We start from the raw sequence: 19,185 nt of genomic DNA on the forward strand, positions 1-19,185 counted from the left end.
CAAGATGTTGGAACAGATGTGTCAATGTCTCAGCATGCTGGAAGGAGGATTCTGTCAGGTTTGAAGGAGGATTCTGTCAGGTTTGATCCAGCATCTCCAGTGTCCGGTCTTTTTGTTCGGCAAACATATAATTTCTCACAAGCATTATACAGTTCTAAACTTATAAATGTGTGAGATGTGCAGGATGAAACTAAACTGTAAGCCAATTTTATCTATTCAATTAAAAGATTAGCATAATATATTTTGAGGATACTATGGCCAAGGATTTATTGACCAAGTATTGTTGAAGTTTTGGCTGGCGACATATTTTTATGTCTCAGTCAGTTTCAGAGTTGTTCACATGTAAAGGGGTCATCAATATAAGTTACCATTATTATTGAACATACAATCATTATCATGTTGAAATCAAAACACAGTTGGATAGATCAAAACATCTTTTATGGGCTCTTGGGCACCTGCTGTATTAGGCCAAATGCTATCTATCTCCCTAGAGAAGGCCTCCCATTAGAGAGACAAGCTGGTTGCCTTGAGCAATAGAAAAGGCATGTTTTAAGTAAATTTTATATAAACACTCTTAATTTAGAATTTAAGCATAACCTAGGCATCTTGTAGCTGTTTAGAGGTTTAGGTCTAGGTTTTTATATATGTTGTAGCTATTTGTCCTATCTCTCTTTTTTTTATATATATAGAATGGGCATTTATGTCTTTATAACCAAACTTTATTTAAACTCCCTCTTACCTTTATCCTTTAAGCATACCCTTAGAATCTTGTACCTGGGTTTTACATTGGTTGTGGCTATTTTTTGGCTTGCCCCTTTTTTTTATTATTATTATTTAAGACCTTTATTAACAGGTGCTTGCAGTTTGTTGACTTTTTTTTGAAAAAATCAAGTTGTAAACTTATTACAAATTAAAAATGAAGTTCTTAAAAATCTCAACTTGACCAGATATGAAACAATTTAAAAACCATTAAAGGTGTATTGAGAAAAACCAGGCCTTTTTTTTTTTTCTTAAAAAACATGTTTGTCATTACCAAAAAGAGACATCTTTAGGTAAAAATAATAAAAACCCCATGCTGCATAGATAATGCAGATAGTTCTAGTGCATCTGGTCAACGGGCAAAAAGCAAGCACTTAGGTCTTCAGCTCCAATCTTTGTTCATTTCTTATTGCTGGAATTTCATATTCATTTCTTCTTGTTGGATGACCAAACCGGATGATGGTAGAGATGGTAAGCCGGCATTTACTCAGCCCCGCCCTGCTCAGCCTCGGGAGCGGACGAATTCTCAGCTGGTGGATCGGCTGCTTTTGTCTCTTTACCATCTTGTGGTTTAGGGTTCTCTGGGCGTCTGCGTCGGTAATTGAAGTTGCGGCGATACCGACGTTGAGGTGGCTGCTGACCTTGGGTCTCATCTCCTTGATTTTCCTTGTCCTCTTCATTGCCATCCTCTCTAGGCTGTCTTTGGCGAGGAGGGCCCCTGCGGAATCGTGGTCTGTAACCCCGATACATGTTCTGTCTCACTGGTCTACCTTGCTCTCCTGCACCCTGGTTGTCAGCACCCTCCATCACTTCTCCTTGCACAGGAGGGTTGGAATACTGTGGTCGACGCCCATAGGGTCTCCGCATGTAGTAAGGTGGGAACCTTCGCCTGCGATAGGGCCGGCGCTGTTGGGCCTGGCCTTCAGGAGCACTTTCCGATCCTTCGTTCTTTTCCCCACTCTCACTATTCTGGTAGTTTTGCTGGTAATTGCGTGGAGGACCCCTACGACGTGGATAGCGTCTATAATGGTTACGGTCTGCTGCGTATTTACTGCCTTGAATTGGAACTCCTCCAGGGCCTGTAACATTTGCTGCCTCCGCACCCTTTTCTCCTTCAACAACATCAAACTCCACAGTCTCTCCATCTCCTACACTGCGAAGGTACTTCCTGGGGTTATTCTTCTTTATGGCAGTCTGGTGTACAAATACGTCTTCCTTGGTGTCATTCCTGTTGATGAAACCGTATCCGTTCCTTACATTGAACCATTTTACTGTTCGCAAAACCTTCGTTGCGATGACCTTCTTGTCCCCGCCAGCGGGCGCCGCCGATGTGAGGCCGCCCGGCCGCCACTCCCCGCGCCGCTGCCCATGGAGCCTGGCTTGGTGTCTGCGGCGCTGAGGGCGGCGGCTTGCCCCTTTTTTTTATACAGATGCCTTTTAATACAGTTATACCTTTGTAGCCAAACTTTATGTAAACTAACCTTTAGCATTTAAGCATACCCTTGGCATTTTGTATCTGGTTTTACATTGGCTGTGGTTATTTTTGGCTTGCCCTTTTTTTTTATACAGAATGGGGATTTATGCCTTTATAGCTAAACTTTATTTAAATTCTCTTTTACCCTTAACATTTAAGTATATCCTAGGCCTCATGTATCTGGGTGTTTACATTGGTTTTAGCTATCTTTGGCTTGCCCCTTTTTTGATATGGAATGGACAGTTTTGTTTTTTAAACATAACAATTATAATTTTTGAGTTTTTAGTATTTAACTAAATGCCATTTAGTTAACTAATGCCATTTAGACACTTTTAAATGCCATATTCTATAGGTCTCTGAAGTTTTTGAAGACTACCTATCTTTATATAATCAATCTGTCATATGTATCTGTTAAACCTAGGATGTATACTCCTGTGATAAATTAGACTAATGTCTGACCTGCCTGAGTTGATTAACTAGCAATTAACTTGCATTACCTAATACCCTAACCATTTTTATAGCAGTTCAAAAGTTTTTGTATCTATATACTAAAGCTATATCTATATCTATTTTGTATCTATATACTAAAGCTTTGTATCTATATACTAAAGCCTGGCATGTACCTTTCCATCTGTAAGCCTCTTGTATCTTTTTTACATGAGGCATGACCAACATATGTCCCCCATGAAAATGTCTGACATTCAAAAGGATAAGGCAGTTTCTAGAGCAGTGTGACATTACCTCTCTTTACATAAACCTAAAATTGAATTGAATCCAACCTTTAGACCAGTAACGACATAATATCTATTATTAAGAAAAAAGAATTTACATGGTAACTTTAAGGAAAATTTTGTCATTTTGAATCTTAGACTATCTTTGCAAGTGACTAAATAGTAGGGGTTGCCATCCTGGCTTTTATTATGTAAATTAGTTTGATCAGGAACTCACAGATCTGCTGAGACTTATGGCCAACTGTTGGGCAGAGTGCATAGAATCTTATGAAAGAAGAGGGAAATAGTAAGATCTGGAGAGGACAGGAACTTTACAAGGAGAGCAACAGAACCAGAAAATTTGAACACAGGGGTCTTTCCAGAGACTCATACTCCAACCAAGTACCATGCATGGAGATAACCCTGCACAGATGTAGCCCATGGCAGTTCAGTGTCCAAGTGGGTTACATAGTAATGGGAAGAGGGACTGCCTCTGACATAAACTGATTGGCCTGCTCTTTGATCACCTTCCCCTGAGGGGAGAGCAGCCTTACCAGGCCACAGAAGATGACAATGCAGCCACTCCTGATGAGATCTGATAGACTACGATCAGAAGGAAAGAGAGGGGGACCTCCCCTATCAGTGGACTTGGGGAGGGGCATGCGTTAAGAAGGAGGAGAGAAGGTGGGATTAGGAGTGGAGGAGGAGAGGCTTATGGGGGGATGTAAAGTGAATAAAGTGTAATTAATAAAAAAAATGAGGGGGGCAAAGATGGCGGCGCTGAGAGAACACTGTGGCTGAGAAGCGGGACAACACACTGTGCAGCGACCAGGAGACTGAACTCTGGGCCCTAAAACAACAGCTGTCATGTTTCCCAAGTGAGGGGAGGCTCCCACGGCGTGGGAATCAGTCGGGACCACTCTTGGCTGCCCAGCCAGAACCCGGAAGAGAACCCTGCTAATGTGGGCTTTGGGTCTCCAGGCTGGTGCCACAAGCCTGAGTGTCCTGATCACTTTCCCAGGCTGATTGGTGGGCACAACGGTGCCAGAGACTGGGAGTCCCAGTCACAAAAAAAAAAAAAAACCCACGGGGAAGCAAAGTTGCCAGACTGATCAAAGGTCACCCAGTCTTTCCCTGGAAGGTCTTGAGGATCACTGGTACCTACCGCCATAGCAACTGAGCTCCTGCCGAGTGGAGAGCTGCGCACCCAGCTCAAAATCCCTACTCCCTCTTGGGAGGAGGAAGGAGGCGGCCAGCAGAATCTGCCACAGACCACATTGTCTGTACCCCAACCCAAGATCTGGGCTGAGAAAACCCAATCCTTTTGGGCACTCCCCCAAACGCCTCCATAACCCTGCTGCGGCGGAGTGGAAGGGTAAAGAAGCTCACCAAGGCTTCACAGTGCCGGAACTCCAGTGCTACTGGCTGCTCCCAGCCAATAAACTTCAGCTCGGGATCTGGGACTGTGGTCATTCTACACATCCTGAGATTCTCCTGGGTCCAGCGCAATAAGGTCTAGCAGCAAGTTCTATCACCGGCGCCCCCCCCCCAACCCCTGACAGAGAAACCCCAGCACAGGATCAGGACTGAGAAGCCCCAACCCCTTCTGGCACTTCCCTGAGAACACCTCCATAAGCTTACCCTAGCTGAGGGGAAGGTCAGAGGGGAAGGACAGAGAGGCAGCCTACCAAGGACACAGCACCCTCTCTCCAGCTCACCCAGTGGCCCCTAGCAGAGAAACCCAAGCTCTGGATCTGAGGACACTCAACCCTACCTGGTACTCTCTCGGGATCAGCAAACATAGGTTCTATCTCCAGGCTGCTTCTGGCAGAGAGATCTGGGCCTGGGATCTGGGATTGAGATCACTCAACCTAACTCTTTCCCTCGCCACCCCAGGACCAGTCAACATAACCCCTCCAGGCAGAGGGAAAGGACAGAGAGGCAGCACACAGGAAAGGTGGACACTGAGTCCTGCGGCCACAGTGTCACAGAGCTGACGGTTAGCCTAACCGTGTACTCCTTGCAACAGGAGCAAATCAGAGATTAGTGAGCAAGGGGAACCCCTGTGCATTCCAACTGGACCTGCAAGAGAGTGAGTGAGCCCCAGACCCAGTGCCTCTCCACAGAAGCAACCGGACGAGATCCCTGCCACCCACACCCCTATTGTGGGCATCATATGGATTCTTGGGATAGCGACCCCAACATTGAAGCCTCTGCCTTGTGGGTCCACCAGTTTAATCCAGGCAAACAATCCCTGGATCTCAGACAGAACTGCATAATAGTGGCTTGCAGGCCACTGCAATAGTTAGAGAATCTGCCACACATACACACTGCGCCCACTAAAAGTGCACGTGAATAGTGCCAGCATCACATTCCTTACTTAGGCAAAACTGAAACCACAACGCACACTCCCAAACCAGTGAACCTCTCTCATCTTCCTGAAAAAACAGTCCAGAAAACAGAAAGAGACGATCATAGCCTGAACTACAATCTCAAGGAACAAACAGTGAGGATTATAAATAACCAGATGGCTAGAGGGAGATGTAAGAACACTCCCAAAAAAATCAGGACATAATGACCTCACCAGCAACCCCACAAAACAATGGACACTTCAATTCACTAGATATATAAGAAAACAACCTCAAAACTATGTTTCTCCAGCTATTAGAGGCGTATAAAGATAAAGTGAACAAAACCCTCAGAGAAATAGCCCAAGAAATCAAGACTAACCAAGAGGAAACAAATCGTGCTCTCAGAGAAATGACCATGAAAATTGAGGCAAACAAAGAAGAAATGCACAAAGCTCTCAAAGAAATGTCCACACAAATGAAGGCAAATAAAGAAGAAATAAACAAAGCTCTCATAGAAATACAGGCAATTATACCCAAAGAAGTAGAGGCACAATTAGTGATACATAGAGAGGAAACAGACAAAAAAATAGAAGCTGTTATTGAAAAGCAGGACTCCACATTCAAACAGATGAAGGAAATGGTGCAAGACATGAAAACAGAATTAGAATCAATAAAGAAAACACAAATAGAGAAAAACCAGGAACTGGAGAGCATAGAGAAAAGATCAGGAACTACAAAGGTAAGCATCACCAACAGAATACAAGAGGTGGAAGAAAGAATCTCAGGAGCCAAAGATACACTTGCAGAAATTGACACATCTCTCAAAGAAAAACTAAAATCAGAAAAGTTCCAAACACAAAACATCCAAGAAATCAAGGACACCATGAAAAGACAAAACCTAAGAATAATAGGAGTAGAAGAAAAAGAAGACATCAGGCTCACAGGTCCGGAAAATATTTTCAAGAAAATTATAGAAGAAAACTTTCCCAATTTAAAGAAGGAGATGACCATAAACATACAAGAGGCCTACAGAACACCAAGTAGACTAGACCAGAAAAGAAATTCTTCAAGTCACATCATAGTCAAAACACTGAACCTACAGAACAAAGAAAAAAATTCTAAAAGCAGCAATGAAAAAGGCCAAGTAACATGAAGGTAGACCTATCAGAATCACACCAGATTTCTCAACAGAAACTATGAAGGCCAGAAGGGCCTGGACAGAAATCATCCTGTCCTTAAGGGACCACAGATTCCAACCCAGGCTACTATACCCAGCAAAACTTTCAATCAACATAGATGGAGATTTCAAAATATTCCAAGACAAAACCAAATTTAAACAATATCTACATAGTAACCCAGCTCTACAGAAGTTACTAGAAGGGAAACTCCAAACCAAAGAAAACAACTACAGCTAAGGAAACAGAGGAAATAGATAACTACACAACAACAACAACAACAACAACAACAACAAAAGAATACAAGCAATGAAATTTAGTGACACCACCAACCCCACATCTAAAGTAAGTAACAATTGTTGGTCACTAGTTTCTATCAACATCAACGGACTCAATTCCCCAATAAAAAGACACAGACTAACAGAATAGTTGCAGAAACAGGATCCCACATTCTGCTGCATCCAAGAAACACACCTATGCAACAAAGATAAACACTACCTCAGAGTAAAGGGCTGGAAAACTGTTTTTCAAGCAAATGGTTCCAGAAAACAAGCTGGAGTAGCCATCCTAATATCTAATAAAATAGATTTTCAACCCAAGTTAATCAAAAAAGATAAGGAGGGCCACTATATTCTCATCAAAGGAAAAATCCACCTAGAGGACATCACAGTTTTGAATATCTATGCCCCAAATACAAGAGCACCTACATTCGTAAATGAAACAATATTAAAGCTTAAATCACACATTGATCCTAATACCCTAATAGTGGGAGACTTCAACACTCTACTCTCACCAAGGGACAGATCAACTAGACAGAAAACAAACAGGGAAATAAAAACACAGAGACCCTAAATCAAATGGACCTAATAGACGTCTACAGAACTTTTCATCCAAACTCAAAAGAGTATACCTTCTTTTCAGCACCACATGGAACCTTCTCCAAAATAGACCATATAGTTGGTCATAAAGCAAGCCTCAACAAATACAAAAAGATTGAAATAATCCCTTGTATTCCATCTGACCACCATGGACTAAAGCTGGACCTCAACAACAACAGAAATAACAAAAAGCCGACACGCACATGGAAACTGAACAATTTTTTACTCAATGACAGCTGGGTTAAGGAAGAAATAAAGAAATAAATTAAAGACTTCCTAGAATTCAATGAAAATGAAGGCACAACATACTTAAATTTATGGGACACAGTGAAAACAGTGCTCAGGGGAAAATTGTTAGCACTAAGTGCCTGCAAGGAGAAATTCGTAACATCACATGCAAATAACTTAATGGCCCAACTGAAAACCCTAGAAAAAAAAGAAGCAGATACACCCAAGAGGAGCAGACGGCTGGAAATTCTCAAACTGAGGTCTGAAATCAATCAATTAGAAACAAAACTATTCAAAGAATCAAAGAAACAAAAAGCTGGTTCTTTGAGAAAATCAACAAGATAGACAAACCCTTAGCCAAACTAACTAAAAAGCAGAGAGAATCTATCCAAATCAGCAAATCAGAGATGAAAAGGGTGACATAACTACACACACTGAGGAAATTATATGTTTATAGCAGCTTTATTTGTAATAGCCAGAGCCTGGAAACAACCCAGTTGTCCATCAATGGACGAATGGATACAGAAATTGTGGTATTTTTACACAATGGCATACTACTCAGCAATCAAAAAGGAGGAAACCATGAAATTTGCAGGCAAATGGTGGGATCTAGAAAAGATCATTTTGAGTTAAATATCCCAGGAGGAGAAAGACAAACACGGTATATACTCACTTATATAGACCTATAAGATATGACAAACATAATGAAATCTATACACCTAAAAAAGATAATCAAGAGAGCGGACATGGGGTAAGATGATCAATCCTTGTTTAGAAAGACAGATGGGATGTGCATTGAACGTATGACAGGAGTCTACTGAGCGCATCTGAAAGACTCTAACTAGCAGTGTTTTCAAAGCAAAGACTTATGACCAAACCTTTGGCAGAGTACAGGGAATCATATCTGGGCACAGTGTCTTTTCTGAGACTCACATTCAACTGAGGACCATGTATGGATATAACCTAGAACCTCCACTCAGATGTAGCCTGTGGTAGCTCAGTAACCAATTGGTTTCCCAAAGTGAAGAGAACAAGGACTATTTCTAACAGAAACTCAATGCCTGGCTCTTTGGCCTCCCCATGCCCCAAGGGAGGAGCAGTCCTGTTAGGCCACAGAGGAGGACTTTGCTGCCAGTCCTGAATATACCTGATAAAACAGGATCAGATGAATGGGGAGGAGGTCCCCCCAATCAGTGGACTTGGAAAGGGGCACAGTGGAGATGAGGGAGGGAGCAAGGGACTGGGAAGGAATGAGGGAGTGGGACATGGCTGGGATACAGAGTTAATAAAATGTAACTGATAAAAAAAATAAAATTCAAAAAAAAGAAAAAAAAAGAATTGAGTGAAATAACCTGAACTTCAGAGGAAACTGAGATGTACTTCTCAAAGGTTACTGTGCTCAACAATGTATATAAACAAACCAATCCTTGTAGTTATCAGATACTATAACAGTGTTATGAGGACTCTTTTAAAAAGACTTAGAAAACTCTCCAGAGCTATGAAATACACAATTTCCAAGAATTAAAGTTATATGCTATGTCATGTTGCCTAAATGCTTCCATTTTATTACATGTGTTATTTTCTACTTCCAGCCCTCACTCTGTCCTTTTCATTCTTCCCTTTCTCTCTTTTGATTTCTTCCATTCTCCCTCTATTTTTTCTATCTTTCCTATTCTTTTGTTTATATTTTAAACAATGATTCATGATATAGCAATAGTACAAAAGAAAATAACCACTTGATATTTTTTTTAACTACGTTGATACAGAGAAATATAATGTTGAGAAACACCTCCAAGATGTTTCTTTTATAAAACCATGAAAGGTACTGCCGTGAGAATGCCTAGATGGCCTAAGGTGGGACAGCTTTGTAATTAGATTAAATTCCAATTTTGAAAAAGTCTCTGTGAGTAGCAGATGGAGATCTCCTGTGTGTTTGTTTTTCTGTTCTCCATGCAGCTATCTTCAGATAATTGCTTCCAGGTGGCCATGCTTCAGGCCAGATAAGATAAAGAATGCCTACCCTATCTAGGGGGATCATGAAATGAATCCTTTTATTGGCAGGTGATTCATATGTCAAATTTGGTGGCTTACTCCTGTATGAGAAGCAGCTCAACTTCTCCCAGTCTATTGTGTCCACTGAAGCATTTCCTGGAATGCCAAAGACTCTTCAGAAGTTTCACCATTTTTAGTAAGGAGACAGAAAGAAAGAATAGACAAGGGGAGAAAGCACTGAGAAGAACAGACACTTGGGGAGCAAGCCTTAAGGAAGACCTACTTCCTGGCTAGTGTTCTGCTTTTCAATTCATATATAAAAAATTTATCTACATATAGGTATTATCTTATTTATAGACAAAGCATTATCAATTAGCACATATAATTATGCTAATAAATGTTATGGTTACTATGGAGACCAAAGTAGAGCCTGGTAAGAACAAGACTTTTGATTTTTAAATGTTAACATTTTACTACCATTCTTGAATTTTTATAAGTTTCTTAAATTACTTTAATTAGATGCGTTAAACATATACTGTGAAATGTGCTTGATTATGTCTAGACAAGTACAGCATTTGTAATATGTATCTTTGTTATTCCACAGATGTGTCTAAATTGTTTTTTAACTTTGCAAAGAAGATCTACAAGCATAAAGTTTGTTTCCTGAGCATTGATGAGGCTATTATACTCTACTTGAACGTACTTACATTTTTAAAATTTTGAGTAAACAAATAAGAGGGTTAGGTAAAAAAAGAGAGAAGAGATGGGGAGGAAAAAAATACTTCCCTGTGTTGAATTAACTGTGATTTTTGTTGAATACTAAAACCGAAAGGGCATTTTCTTTTTACATTTTAAAAATTCGTTTGATGTAAGCTTAGATTTTTCAAAATACCAACTTTATTTAAGATTTGCAAACACCTCTACCTACCTTCAAACAACTCCCCCCTGCCCCACACACACCTTAGGTAGGAGACTAATAAGAAAGGGGGCTGTAGACCTCTTTTAGCTACTTCTTGTTGATTAGGGTCATTGGATTCTTAGGGGGTATACCAATCTCAGTCAGCAGGATACCAGCAGTTCAGCCAAATAGCAAAGCAGCAAACCACAGCAGTAGCAGCAAAAGCAAGCAACAGCAATAGTGGTGGTACCCCTCAGCAAAAGAGGCAAGACTTTGCTCAAATGGCATCAAAGTCGCAAAACTCTGCCAGAGTAGCACAAAAAGTTGTCTGGAATGTTTGTCTTTGTGAAAACCAGCAGAGTGATGCAAACCATTGCTAAACATACAGATACAAACAGCATTGTCTCACTGTTCATGAGCTTTTATTAATTTCTCCTCAGAGTCAACACAAAGATGTTTTTTAGCTAGCAAAACCACACGACTTGCACGAGGTAGTTTCCACATGAGATGTATCAGGTGCCTTTTCATGAGGTCTGTTTTCCATGGTGGAAAAACATTCTCACATCCCACATTTGGGACCAAAACAAAAAACATATTCACATGATACAACTGAGTTGTATCATGAAACCGGAAACTTCCATTTCAGATTAGTAATTAGTAAAAGTGGTTTACTTGACTGTGGGATGCCTGGCTGATTCTATCCTCACTAGTTTCAAAGCTTCTTGCCTGAGATAGTGCTAAACACTATAATCTGAACACTCAGGGATAGGAGTTATTAAAACAAAAGGGTTTTGAGCAAAAAGCTAGCCTAAGATTATCACAGGATTCTATTGCAAAGTGTGAAAATGTGTGTCCATGTCTATGACAGTGTCTGCCTGTGTCCATCTGTCCAACTCTGTATGTGTTTCTGTTTGTGTGTACTTTAAAAAAATCTTTTTTAAACCTTTAACATTAAGATACTGTCTCTAGGAAGTCATATGAAACATATTCTATGATATATTTCGATGTTTAATGTCATATGAGTGAAAGAGAATGATGGGATCTGGAGCACTGATGTCAAACACAAGCCAGTATGTGTCAAATCAGTGAATTCTCTTACTCTTCATCCACTCTGCAAAGTTCAAGTCTATGCTATAGTCAATAATGTTTTCTTCTAAAATCAAGGGATCTAACAGCCACTGGTCATTAATCTCTCTCAACATCAATGGACTCAACTCTCCAATAAAAAGACACAGATTAACAGAATGGATACATAAACAAAACCCAGCAATCTGTTGCATACAAGAAACACACCTAAGACACAAAGATAGACATTACCTGACGGTAAAGGGTTGGAAGACATCTTTCCAAACAAACGGACCCAAGAAGTAAGCAGGAGTAGCCATTCTAATATCTGATAAAATAGAATTTCAACCAAAATTAATAAAAAGAGATGGGGAAGGACACTTCATACTCATCAAGGGAAATTTCCACCAGGAAGACATCACAATCCTGAACATCTATGCCCCAAATACAAGGGCACCCACATTTGTGAAAGAAACATTGATAAAATTTAAAGCACATATAGATCCCCACACATTAATAGTGGGAGACTTCAACACCCCACTCTCAACAAAGGACAGGTCAACCAAACAGAAATTAAACAAAGAAACAAACAAACAAACAAACAGAAGTCATGAATCAAATGGACCTAACAGACATTTACAGAACTTTACACCCAAACACAAAAGAATTTACCTTCTTCTCAGCACCTCATAGAACCTTCTCCAAAATAGACCATATAGTGGGTCACAAAGCAAGCCTCAACAGATACAAGAAGATTGAAATAATCCCTTCTATCTTGTCTGATCACCACGGAATAAAGCTGGAGCTCAACAATAACAGAAATAACAGAAAGCCTACACACACATGGAAACTGAATAACTTGTTACTAAAGGACAGCTGGGTCAGGGAAGAAACAAAAAGGGAAATTAAAGTCTTTCTAGAACTCAATGAAAATGAAGACACAACATACCCGAACTTGTGGGACACAATGAAAGCAGTGCTAAGAGGAAAGTTCATAGCACTAAGTGCCTTCAAGAAGAAATTCGAGACATCTCATTCAAGCACCCTAATGGCTCACTTAAAAACCCTAGAAAAAGAAGAAGCAGACACACAAAGAAGGAGTAGACGGCTGGAAATAATCAAACTCAGGGCTGAAATCAATCAATTGGAAACAAATAAAACAATTCAAAGAATCAATGAAACCAAGAACTGGTTCTTTGAGAAAATCAACAAGATCGACAAACCCTTAGCCAAGCTAACTAAAAGGCAGAGAGACACCACCCAAATCAACAAAATCAGAAATGAAAAGGGGAATATAACTACAGACACTGAGGAAATCCAAACAATCATTAGGACTTACTTCAAAAGTCTATATGCCACAAAATTTGAAAATCTAAATGAAATGGAAAAGTTTCTTGATCGATTTGACTTACCAAAGCTGAACCAGGACCAGGTAAATCAACTAAATAGACATATATCCCCCAAAGAAATAGAAGCAGTCATCAAAAGTCTCCCATCCAAAAACAGCCCAGTACCAGATGGCTTCAGCGCAGAATTCTACCAGACCTTCAAAGAAGAGCTAACACCAATTCTCTACAAACTATTCCACAAAATAGGAACAGAAGGAACATTACCAAACTCATTCTATGAAGCCACAGTCACCTTGGTACCTAAACCTCACAAAGACTCAACAAAGAAAGAGAATTTCCGGCCAATCTCCCTTATGAACATTGATGCAAAAATACTCAACAAAATACTTGCAAACCGAATCCAAGAACACATCAAAGATATTATCCACTACGACCAAGTAGGCTTCATCCCAGGTATGCAGGGGTGGTTCAATATATGGACATCAATCAATGTGATCCACCATATTAACAAACTGAAAGAAAAAAAAAACACATGATAATCTCCCTAGATGCTGAAAAAGCATTTGACAAAATAAAACATCCATTCATGTTCAAAGAATTGGAGAGATCAGGGATACAAGGCACATATCTAAACATAGTAAAGGCGATATACAGCAAGCCTATAGCCAACATCAAACTGAACGAAGAGAAACTTAAAGCAATCCCACTGAAATCAGGGACAAGACAAGGCTGCCCCCTCTCTCCATATCTCTTCAACATAGTTCTGGAAGTCCTTGCTAGAGCAATAAGACAGTTGAAGGAGATCAAGGGGATACAAATTGGAAAGGAAGAAGTCAAATTATCACTATTTGCAGATGATATGATAGTATATGTGAGTGATCCCAAAAACTCTACCAGGGAACTCCTACAGCTGATAAACACCTTCAGCAAAGTGGCCGGATACAAAATTAACTCAAAAAAATCAGTAGCCCTCCTGTATACAAAAGACAAAAGGGCTGAGAAAGAAATTAGGGAAACAACACCCTTCACAATAGCCACAAATGACATAAGGTACCTCGGAGTAACCCTAACCAAGGAAGTCAAAGACTTGTATGAAAAAAATTTCAAATCTCTGAAGAAAGAATTAGAAGAAGATATGAGAAGTTGGAAAGATCTCTCATGCTCATGGCTTGGCAAGATTAACATACTAAAAATGGCCATCTTACCAAAAGCAATCTACAGATTCAATGCAATGCCCATCAAATTACCAACACAATTCTTTACAAACCTGGAAAGAAAAATTCTCAACTTCATATGGAATAACAAGAAACCCAGATTTACTAAAACAATCCTCTACAATAAAAGATCTTCTGGAGGTATCTCCATCCCTGATCTTAAGTTGTACTATAGAGCAACACTTTTAAAAACTGCATGGTACCGGCATAGAAACAGAATGGTGGATCAATGGAACCGAACAGAGGACCCAGAAATAAACCCACACACTTATGGACACCTGATATTTGACAAAGACGCCAAAACCATTCAATGGAAAAAAGATAGCATCTTCAATAAATGGTGCTGGTCCAACTGGATGTCTACATGTAGAAAAATGAAAATAGATCCATACTTATCACCCTGCACAAAACTGAAGTCTAAGTGGATCAAAGACCTCAACATAAAACCAGACACATTAAATCGGCTTGAAAAAAACGTGGGAAATACCCTAGAACTAATTGGTACAGGAGAAAACTTCCCGAACAGAACACCAACAGCACAGGCTCGATGAGCATCAATCAATAAATGGGACCTCATGAAACTGAAAAGCTTCTGTAAATCAAAGGACACCATCATCAAAACAAAGCGACCACCTACAGATTGGGAAAGAATCTTCACCAACCCTTTATCTGACAGAGGACTCATATCCAGTATATATAAAGAACTAAAGAAGCTGAAAAGCACCAAACCAAGTAATCCACTTAAAAAATGGGGAACAGAGCTAAACAGAGAATTCTCTGTAGAGGAATATCGAATGGCAGAGAAGCACTTAAAGAAATGCTCAACCTCATTAGCCATTAGAGAAATGTATATCAAAACAACCCTGAGATTTCACCTTACACCCATGAGAATGGCCAAGATCAAAAACTCAAGTGACAACACATGCTGGAGAGGCTGTGGAGAAAGGGGAACCCTTTTCTACTGCTGGTGGAAATGTAAACTTGTACAACCACTCTGGAAATCAATCTGGCGCTTTCTCAGACAACTAGGAATAGCGCTTCCTCAAGATCCAGCCATACCTCTCCTGGGTATATATCCAAAAGAGGCTCAAGTACACAAAAAGGACATTTGCTCAACCATGTTTGTAGCAGCTTTATTTGTAATAGGCAGAAGCTGGAAACAGCCCAGATGCCCCTCAACTGAAGAATGGATGCAGAAATTGTGGTACATCTACACAGTGGAATATTACTCAGCAATGAAAAATAAGGAAATCATGAAATTTGCAGGTAAATGGTGGGATCTGGAAAGGATCATCCTGAGTGAGTTGTCCTAGAAGCAAAAAGACACACATGGTATATACTCACTCATATAGACATACAACATAGGACAAACCCACTAAAACCTGTGCATCTAAAGAAAGTAAGCAAGAGAGAGGACCCTAACTAAAATGTCCAATCCCCATCCTGAAAGGGAAAGAGGATGGACATCAGAAGAAGAAGAAAACAGGAAACAACCTAGGAACCTACCACAGAGGGCCTCTGGAAGCCTCTGCCCTACCGACTATCAAAGCAGATGCTGAGCCTGATGGGCAACTGTTGGGCAGAGTGAATGGAATTTTAGGTAAGAACTGGGAAATAGTAAGAGCTGGAGAGGACAGGGTCTCCACAAAGAGAGCAACAGAACAAGAAAATTTGAACACAGGGAACTTCCCAGAGACTCATACTCCAACCAAGAACTATTCAGAGAGATAACCCAGAACCCCTGCACAGATGTAGCCCAGGGCAGTTCAGAGTCCAATTGGGTTACATAGTAATGGGAAGAGGGACTGCCTCCGACATCATCTGATTGGCGTGCTCTTTGATCACCTCCCCCTGGAGGGGAGCAGCCTTACCAGGCCATAGTAGAGGACAATGCAGCCACTTTTGATGTGAACTGATAGACTAAGATCAGAAAGGAGAGGAGAACCTCCCCTATCAGTGGACTTGAGGAGTGGCATGCAAGCAGAGGGAGGAGGGAGGGTGGGATTGGGAGGGGAGGAGGGAGGGGCTTATTGGGGGGATGCAGAATGAATAAAGTGTAATTGATGAAAATTTAAAAAAAAAAAAGGAAAAATTATTTAAGAACCTTAAAGGACTTTCAAAAGTGGAGGAAAACATGGAGTTAGTCAATTTACATGGAGCACGTCTCGCTCCTGGGGGCAATGGTCTCCTGAACCTACTCAGACCTCGGACTCCACCACTGCTAGTTCTAGAACTGATGCAGGATGTTCCAACAAGGGGGTTAAGGCTTCTCATAATATTTCCTATAAATCCACACCTGTTTGTTTATATCCCCCATTTTTATTCATTATTAGCCAGATAGAGCCAAGTAATTGTGGTAATGATACTTGCTTTTTTGCCCAATGCTGGAATGCTAGTGAATTTAGGTATGCCCTAGTTACTCGCATGCCTCGCTGGGTGCCTGTGCCCATTGATGCCCCTCACGCTATGACTCTCTTCAGACAGAAAAGGGATGCCATCTCATTGGCAGCTGTTGGAGCTACCACCGCAGCATTAGCCATGAGTCACACTGTGCAGACTGCTCAGACCCTGAATAATCTTTTAGCCAATGTAGCTCATGCCTCAGATGTACAAAAAGGAATTAATGCTCAACTAAAAGGAGGCTTGATGGTGTTCAATCAGAGGATTGACCTCGTGCAGGAGCAAATTGATACCCTATGGCAAATCGCTCAACTTGGCTGTCAATGGAAGTATGCTGGACTTTGTGTCACTAGCATACAATATGAGAATTTTTCCTGTGCTGCAAATCTGTCTAAACAATTGTCTAGCTATATTTTAGGTAATTGGTCTGGAGAATTTGATACTAAGATGGAGCAGCTGTGAGTGGCCATTGTCACGGTAAATTCTACCAGAGTGGACGCAGGACTAGCCACAGGATTATCATCATGGATTGCTGCAGCCATGAATCATCTGAAGGAATGGGTGGGCATGGGAGTGTTAGCAGGCCTTCTGCTGTTGGTCTCCTTGGTTCGCCTGTGGTAAAAATGCAAGATTAGAGTCTCACAACAGAGTAATGCAGCCATGACCATTCAGGCCTTACAGCCATTGAAGCAGGACAGTCTCCCCAAGCATGGTTGGCTACCATAAAAAGGTAAAATGTTACGCTCAGGATGCAAGGCTAAGCACTGCACTCAGGGTCAGCCCAGCCACTTTTGACCCAGAGAAGAACATGTCTGATTGCATGCGGGTTGATGCCCCAGGTCCTGCCTCTGAGAAAAAGGTATCGGACGGGTCTGATGCTCTTTGGGTGGATGACACCTAAATGAACATCTGTACAAAGTCCCAATTTATTTCTAATATCAGAGATCAGACCTGTACTCTTGCCTGATGCGTCTAAAACAAAAAGGGGGAACTGTAGAGAGCTGCGGAATGTTGCGCCTTAAGGATGGAGCTGGTTTCTGCCTTCCACCTTCCCGATGGTGAGTGCCCTCTGTCACGAACAATTCCACATTTGGCTAAGGCTGAGGATCTGGCTTGCTTCCATGTATGTGGACCTATCTGCATTGCCCACATGGCACGCTGGGGTTGGCTACCCAGAGGCTATTTAAGCTGTGGGCTGGCTTTCCCCAGGGTCAGATGATTGTTCAAGGTTCCTGAATAAACTGCATTGAAAATAATAATAATAATAATAATAATAATAATAATAATAATAATAATGTTTTCTTCTTACATGCCTTTCCTTGCTGTAAGCCACACTTCTGAAATCTGTTCCTGCCCACCACACTCTGTAGTCTCTATGTCTTTCTTCTTTCCCTACTCCACTGAATTTCCATTTGACAGAGTGTGGTTTACAAGACAAACATATGTCATTTCTGTGACAAAACACAACAAAAGCAAGTTAAAAAAGGAAGAATTAATTTGTCTCAGTTTGTGGGTATAGTCCATCATGACACAAAAGACATGGCAGCAGGAGCATGAGTTGCCTGGTCACAAGGTCTATGAGATCAAAAAGCAAAGAGAAATAAGTTCTGTTCCTCAGCTCACTTTCTCAATATTTTCCCTTTTTATTCATTCTAGGATGCCAGTCCATGCAATACTGTTGTTGCCATTCAGGATGGGTTTTCCTTGCTAATTCCAACCTCGCTCTAGAAATATCTTCCTAGAAATACCATGCATTTCCTAGGTGTTTATAAACCTTGTCAGCCTTATAGTGAACATTAAGCATTTCAATCACACTTGTACTTAGAATGCTTTTAAGAGACTACTCATTAGTGTGAAGGGATGATGAAAATCACAGTTTGCAAGTCCCTGCAGGATTTGATTCTCATTTATATTCTCCTGACAGCCATGACCAAGTTTTGTCTTGTCCTTTACATATTCCTCCTGTTGGCTATAGTTAACTTTCACTTCTATACCTGCTCCATAGATCTTTCTGTCTCAGAGTCTTTGCTTTTATTGTTCTATGTATGTGGAATGTTCTTTTCTTCTACTATTTGTTACATTTTTTAGATCTTGTCCCAGATACCTCTTCCTTGAACAACCATTTCATAGACTCTATCTGGACTTAGCATATACGACAGGACACCCTATACCTTTTTGTTATAGTACCTTTCACTGGTTATAATTTTAAATTCAGCTATTTTAATAGTCATCCTCACAAAACACAAGTGTGTACAATGATTACTTTTGTTCTTGTCTAGTCAACAAGATTCAGCTACTGGTATTTTCTTTCTATCTGAGATACAATTACACCTGGTTTTAAATCATTCTCAGATATTTTTTTATTTTTTATATTATTACAGTTTATTCATTTTGTATCATAGCTATAGCCCCCCATCCTCTCCCAATCCCACCCTCCCTCCCTCATCTCCCTTGCCCCTCCCCAAATCCACTGATGAGAAGGTCCTCTTCCCCTTCCTTCTGACCCTATCCTATTAGGTCTCATCAGGACTGGCTGCATTATGGCCTGGTAAGGCTGAACCCCACTCAGGGGGAGGTAATCAAAGAGCCCATGGCAGCTCAGTATCCAAATGGGTTCTCTATTAAGGAGCACAGGGGTTGTCTCTGATGTGAACTCATTCTCAGATATTTTTTGAGTACCTTTTAGAGAGCT

The 19,185-nt window shown here is 40.7% G+C and overlaps 1 pseudogene; it reads right to left on the bottom strand.

Annotated features, from left to right (window-relative positions):
* Positions 1-815: 815 nt before the first annotated feature.
* On the bottom strand, positions 816-2,249 carry LOC110544857 (Y-box-binding protein 1-like; annotated as a pseudogene).
* Between the last annotated feature and the right edge of the window lie 16,936 nt (positions 2,250-19,185).

This window comes from Meriones unguiculatus, chromosome 10, assembly GCF_030254825.1.
Source record: "Meriones unguiculatus strain TT.TT164.6M chromosome 10, Bangor_MerUng_6.1, whole genome shotgun sequence".
Taxonomy (NCBI): Eukaryota; Metazoa; Chordata; class Mammalia; order Rodentia; family Muridae; genus Meriones; species Meriones unguiculatus.